This window comes from Hypomesus nipponensis, chromosome 12 (genome assembly GCF_054491055.1).
Source record: "Hypomesus nipponensis isolate SF chromosome 12, ASM5449105v1, whole genome shotgun sequence".
In the NCBI taxonomy this organism is placed as follows: Eukaryota; Metazoa; Chordata; class Actinopteri; order Osmeriformes; family Osmeridae; genus Hypomesus; species Hypomesus nipponensis.
The window spans coordinates 16,742,501-16,747,500 of NC_140372.1; the positions used below are offsets into that span (position 1 = coordinate 16,742,501).

Consider the following 5,000-nt stretch of genomic DNA (forward strand, 5'->3'; position numbering starts at 1 on the left):
AAATGAAAACAGCTTCCAGCCCCTTTCATGAAGGACTACTTGTGCATATTGCAAGATGTCAGTTTCTAAGTGAATGAGCAAAAGAGCATACAGCACCTGGTATTCCCAGGCGGTCTCCCATCCAAGTACTAACCAGGCCCGACCCTGCTTAGCTTCCGAGATCAGACGAGATCGGGCGTTGCCAGGCTGGTATGGCCGTACGAAATAAGTTGACAACCATAGGCTACTTATCCATATACAGATTTAGCAATTGACAATGCAAGGTAGTCTCTCTCTCTCTCTCTCTCTCTCGTGTCAAAATGAAAACAGCTTCCAGCCCCTTTTATGAAGGACTACTTGTGCATATTGCAAGATGTCAGTTTCTAAGTGAATGAGCAAAAGAGCATACAGCACCTGGTATTCCCAGGCGGTCTCCCATCCAAGTACTAACCAGGCCCGACCCTGCTTAGCTTACGAGATCAGACGTGATCGGGCGTTGCCAGGCTGGTATGGCCGTACGAAATAAGTTGACAACCATAGGCTACTTATCCATATACAGATTTAGCAATTGACAATGCAAGGTGGTCTCTCTCTCTCTCTCTCTCTCTCTCTCTCGTGTCAAAATGAAAACAGCTTCCAGCCCCTTTCATGAAGGACTACTTGTGCATATTGCAAGATGTCAGTTTCTAAGTGAATGAGCAAAAGAGCATACAGCACCTGGTATTCCCAGGCGGTCTCCCATCCAAGTACTAACCAGGCCCGACCCTGCTTAGCTTCCGAGATCAGACGAGATCGGGCGTTGCCAGGCTGGTATGGCCGTACGAAATAAGTTGACAACCATAGGCTACTTATCCATATACAGATTTAGCAATTGACAATGCAAGGTGGTCTCTCTCTCTCTCTCTCTCGTGTCAAAATGAAAACAGCTTCCAGCCCCTTTCATGAAGGACTACTTGTGCATATTGCAAGATGTCAGTTTCTAAGTGAATGAGCAAAAGAGCATACAGCACCTGGTATTCCCAGGCGGTCTCCCATCCAAGTACTAACCAGGCCCGACCCTGCTTAGCTTCCGAGATCAGACGAGATCGGGCGTTGCCAGGCTGGTATGGCCGTACGAAATAAGTTGACAACCATAGGCTTCTTATCCATATACAGATTTAGCAATTGACAATGCAAGGTAGTCTCTCTCTCTCTCTCTCTCGTGTCAAAATGAAAACAGCTTCCAGCCCCTTTCATGAAGGACTACTTATGCATATTGCAAGATTTCAGTTTCTAAGTGAATGAGCAAAAGAGCATACAGCACCTGGTATTCCCAGGCGGTCTCCCATCCAAGTACTAACCAGGCCCGACCCTGCTTAGCTTCCGAGATCAGACGAGATCGGGCGTTGCCAGGCTGGTATGGCCGTACGAAATAAGTTGACAACCATAGGCTACTTATCCATATACAGATTTAGCAATTGACAATGCAAGGTGGTCTCTCTCTCTCTCTCTCGTGTCAAAATGAAAACAGCTTCCAGCCCCTTTCATGAAGGACTACTTGTGCATATTGCAAGATTTCAGTTTCTAAGTGAATGAGCAAAAGAGCATACAGCACCTGGTATTCCCAGGCGGTCTCCCATCCAAGTACTAACCAGGCCCGACCCTGCTTAGCTTCCGAGATCAGGCGTTGCCAGGCTGGTATGGCCGTACGAAATAAGTTGACAACCATAGGCTACTTATCCATATACAGATTTAGCAATTGACAATGCAAGGTAGTCTCTCTCTCTCTCTCTCTCTCTCTCTCTCTCGTGTCAAAATGAAAACAGCTTCCAGCCCCTTTCATGAAGGACTACTTGTGCATATTGCAAGATGTCAGTTTCTAAGTGAATGAGCAAAAGAGCATACAGCACCTGGTATTCCCAGGCGGTCTCCCATCCAAGTACTAACCAGGCCCGACCCTGCTTAGCTTCCGAGATCAGACGTGATCGGGCGTTGCCAGGCTGGTATGGCCGTACGAAATAAGTTGACAACCATAGGCTACTTATCCATATACAGATTTGGCATTTGACAATGCAAGGTGGTCTCTCTCTCTCTCTCTCTCTCTCTCTCGTGTCTAAATGAAAACAGTTTCCAGCCCCTTTCATGTAGGACTACTTGTGCATATTGCAAGATGTCAGTTTCTAAGTGAATGAGCAAAAGAGCATACAGCACCTGGTATTCCCAGGCGGTCTCCCATCCAAGTACTAACCAGGCCCGACCCTGCTTAGCTTCCGAGATCAGACGAGATCGGGCGTTGCCAGGCTGGTATGGCCGTACGAAATAAGTTGACAACCATAGGCTACTTATCCATATACAGATTTAGCAATTGACAATGCAAGGTAGTCTCTCTCTCTCTCTCGTGTCAAAATGAAAACAGCTTCCAGCCCCTTTCATGAAGGACTACTTGTGCATATTGCAAGATGTCAGTTTCTAAGTGAATGAGCAAAAGAGCATACAGCACCTGGTATTCCCAGGCGGTCTCCCATCCAAGTACTAACCAGGCCCGACCCTGCTTAGCTTCCGAGATCAGACGAGATCGGGCGTTGCCAGGCTGGTATGGCCGTACGAAATAAGTTGACAACCATAGGCTACTTATCCATATACAGATTTAGCAATTGACAATGCAAGGTGGTCTCTCTCTCTCTCTCTCTCGTGTCAAAATGAAAACAGCTTCCAGCCCCTTTCATGAAGGACTACTTGTGCATATTGCAAGATTTCAGTTTCTAAGTGAATGAGCAAAAGAGCATACAGCACCTGGTATTCCCAGGCGGTCTCCCATCCAAGTACTAACCAGGCCCGACCCTGCTTAGCTCCGAGATCAGACAAGATCGGGCGTTGCCAGGCTGGTATGGCCGTACTAAATAAGTTGACAACCATAGGCTACTTATCCATATACAGATTTAGCAATTGACAATGCAAGGTAGTCTCTCTCTCTCTCTCTCTCTCTCTCTCTCGTGTCAAAATGAAAACAGCTTCCAGCCCCTTTCATGAAGGACTACTTGTGCATATTGCAAGATGTCAGTTTCTAAGTGAATGAGCAAAAGAGCATACAGCACCTGGTATTCCCAGGCGGTCTCCCATCCAAGTACTAACCAGGCCCGACCCTGCTTAGCTTCCGAGATCAGACGAGATCGGGCGTTGCCAGGCTGGTATGGCCGTACGAAATAAGTTGACAACCATAGGCTACTTATCCATATACAGATTTAGCAATTGACAATGCAAGGTGGTCTCTCTCTCTCTCTCTCGTGTCAAAATGAAAACAGCTTCCAGCCCCTTTCATGAAGGACTACTTGTGCATATTGCAAGATGTCAGTTTCTAAGTGAATGAGCAAAAGAGCATACAGCACCTGGTATTCCCAGGCGGTCTCCCATCCAAGTACTAACCAGGCCCGACCCTGCTTAGCTTCCGAGATCAGACGAGATCGGGCGTTGCCAGGCTGGTATGGCCGTACGAAATAAGTTGACAACCATAGGCTACTTATCCATATACAGATTTAGCAATTGACAATGCAAGGTAGTCTCTCTCTCTCTCTCTCTCTCTCGTGTCAAAATGAAAACAGCTTCCAGCCCCTTTCATGAAGGACTACTTGTGCATATTGCAAGATGTCAGTTTCTAAGTGAATGAGCAAAAGAGCATACAGCACCTGGTATTCCCAGGCGGTCTCCCATCCAAGTACTAACCAGGCCCGACCCTGCTTAGCTTCCGAGATCAGACGAGATCGGGCGTTGCCAGGCTGGTATGGCCGTACTAAATAAGTTGACAACCATAGGCTACTTATCCATATACAGATTTAGCAATTGACAATGCAAGGTAGTCTCTCTCTCTCTCTCTCTCTCGTGTCAAAATGAAAACAGCTTCCAGCCCCTTTCATGAAGGACTACTTGTGCATATTGCAAGATGTCAGTTTCTAAGTGAATGAGCAAAAGAGCATACAGCACCTGGTATTCCCAGGCGGTCTCCCATCCAAGTACTAACCAGGCCCGACCCTGCTTAGCTTCCGAGATCAGACGAGATCGGGCGTTGCCAGGCTGGTATGGCCGTACGAAATAAGTTGACAACCATAGGCTACTTATCCATATACAGATTTAGCAATTGACAATGCAAGGTAGTCTCTCTCTCTCTCTCTCTCTCTCGTGTCAAAATGAAAACAGCTTCCAGCCCCTTTCATGAAGGACTACTTGTGCATATTGCAAGATGTCAGTTTCTAAGTGAATGAGCAAAAGAGCATACAGCACCTGGTATTCCCAGGCGGTCTCCCATCCAAGTACTAACCAGGCCCGACCCTGCTTAGCTTACGAGATCAGACGTGATCAGGCGTTGCCAGGCTGGTATGGCCGTACGAAATAAGTTGACAACCATAGGCTACTTATCCATATACAGATTTAGCAATTGACAATGCAAGGTGGTCTCTCTCTCTCTCTCTCTCTCTCTCTCTCTCGTGTCAAAATGAAAACAGCTTCCAGCCCCTTTCATGAAGGACTACTTGTGCATATTGCAAGATGTCAGTTTCTAAGTGAATGAGCAAAAGAGCATACAGCACCTGGTATTCCCAGGCGGTCTCCCATCCAAGTACTAACCAGGCCCGACCCTGCTTAGCTTCCGAGATCAGACGAGATCGGGCGTTGCCAGGCTGGTATGGCCGTACGAAATAAGTTGACAACCATAGGCTACTTATCCATATACAGATTTAGCAATTGACAATGCAAGGTGGTCTCTCTCTCTCTCTCTCTCGTGTCAAAATGAAAACAGCTTCCAGCCCCTTTCATGAAGGACTACTTGTGCATATTGCAAGATGTCAGTTTCTAAGTGAATGAGCAAAAGAGCATACAGCACCTGGTATTCCCAGGCGGTCTCCCATCCAAGTACTAACCAGGCCCGACCCTGCTTAGCTTCCGAGATCAGACGAGATCGGGCGTTGCCAGGCTGGTATGGCCGTACGAAATAAGTTGACAACCATAGGCTTCTTATCCATATACAGATTTAGCAATTGACAATGCAAGGT

General features: G+C 47.0%; 13 non-coding genes and 4 pseudogenes across 13 annotated transcripts; all 17 read right to left on the reverse strand.

Annotated features, from left to right (window-relative positions):
* Positions 1 to 84: 84 nt before the first annotated feature.
* Positions 85 to 203, reverse strand: LOC146264267 (5S ribosomal RNA). Its single transcript, XR_014725873.1, has one exon. It is a non-coding gene; the product is annotated as a 5S ribosomal RNA (ribosomal RNA).
* A 178-nt stretch (positions 204 to 381) lies between these two features.
* On the reverse strand, positions 382 to 500 carry LOC146264268 (5S ribosomal RNA; annotated as a pseudogene).
* Positions 501 to 684: 184 nt separating this feature from the next.
* On the reverse strand, positions 685 to 803 carry LOC146264269 (5S ribosomal RNA). The gene has a single exon (XR_014725875.1). It is a non-coding gene; the product is annotated as a 5S ribosomal RNA (ribosomal RNA).
* Positions 804 to 977: 174 nt separating this feature from the next.
* LOC146264270 (5S ribosomal RNA) lies at positions 978 to 1,096 on the reverse strand. Its single transcript, XR_014725876.1, has one exon. It is a non-coding gene; the product is annotated as a 5S ribosomal RNA (ribosomal RNA).
* Positions 1,097 to 1,270: 174 nt separating this feature from the next.
* LOC146264271 (5S ribosomal RNA) lies at positions 1,271 to 1,389 on the reverse strand. Its single transcript, XR_014725877.1, has one exon. It is a non-coding gene; the product is annotated as a 5S ribosomal RNA (ribosomal RNA).
* Positions 1,390 to 1,561: 172 nt separating this feature from the next.
* On the reverse strand, positions 1,562 to 1,670 carry LOC146264272 (5S ribosomal RNA; annotated as a pseudogene).
* Positions 1,671 to 1,856: 186 nt separating this feature from the next.
* LOC146264273 (5S ribosomal RNA) lies at positions 1,857 to 1,975 on the reverse strand. The gene has a single exon (XR_014727710.1). It is a non-coding gene; the product is annotated as a 5S ribosomal RNA (ribosomal RNA).
* A 182-nt stretch (positions 1,976 to 2,157) lies between these two features.
* On the reverse strand, positions 2,158 to 2,276 carry LOC146264274 (5S ribosomal RNA). Its single transcript, XR_014725878.1, has one exon. It is a non-coding gene; the product is annotated as a 5S ribosomal RNA (ribosomal RNA).
* Positions 2,277 to 2,446: 170 nt separating this feature from the next.
* On the reverse strand, positions 2,447 to 2,565 carry LOC146264275 (5S ribosomal RNA). Its single transcript, XR_014725879.1, has one exon. It is a non-coding gene; the product is annotated as a 5S ribosomal RNA (ribosomal RNA).
* A 174-nt stretch (positions 2,566 to 2,739) lies between these two features.
* Positions 2,740 to 2,857, reverse strand: LOC146264276 (5S ribosomal RNA; annotated as a pseudogene).
* Positions 2,858 to 3,041: 184 nt separating this feature from the next.
* On the reverse strand, positions 3,042 to 3,160 carry LOC146264277 (5S ribosomal RNA). Its single transcript, XR_014725880.1, has one exon. It is a non-coding gene; the product is annotated as a 5S ribosomal RNA (ribosomal RNA).
* Positions 3,161 to 3,332: 172 nt separating this feature from the next.
* Positions 3,333 to 3,451, reverse strand: LOC146264278 (5S ribosomal RNA). The gene has a single exon (XR_014725881.1). It is a non-coding gene; the product is annotated as a 5S ribosomal RNA (ribosomal RNA).
* Positions 3,452 to 3,629: 178 nt separating this feature from the next.
* LOC146264279 (5S ribosomal RNA) lies at positions 3,630 to 3,748 on the reverse strand. Its single transcript, XR_014728860.1, has one exon. It is a non-coding gene; the product is annotated as a 5S ribosomal RNA (ribosomal RNA).
* Positions 3,749 to 3,924: 176 nt separating this feature from the next.
* LOC146264280 (5S ribosomal RNA) lies at positions 3,925 to 4,043 on the reverse strand. Its single transcript, XR_014725882.1, has one exon. It is a non-coding gene; the product is annotated as a 5S ribosomal RNA (ribosomal RNA).
* Positions 4,044 to 4,221: 178 nt separating this feature from the next.
* LOC146264281 (5S ribosomal RNA) lies at positions 4,222 to 4,340 on the reverse strand (annotated as a pseudogene).
* A 186-nt stretch (positions 4,341 to 4,526) lies between these two features.
* Positions 4,527 to 4,645, reverse strand: LOC146264282 (5S ribosomal RNA). Its single transcript, XR_014725883.1, has one exon. It is a non-coding gene; the product is annotated as a 5S ribosomal RNA (ribosomal RNA).
* A 174-nt stretch (positions 4,646 to 4,819) lies between these two features.
* On the reverse strand, positions 4,820 to 4,938 carry LOC146264283 (5S ribosomal RNA). The gene has a single exon (XR_014725884.1). It is a non-coding gene; the product is annotated as a 5S ribosomal RNA (ribosomal RNA).
* Between the last annotated feature and the right edge of the window lie 62 nt (positions 4,939 to 5,000).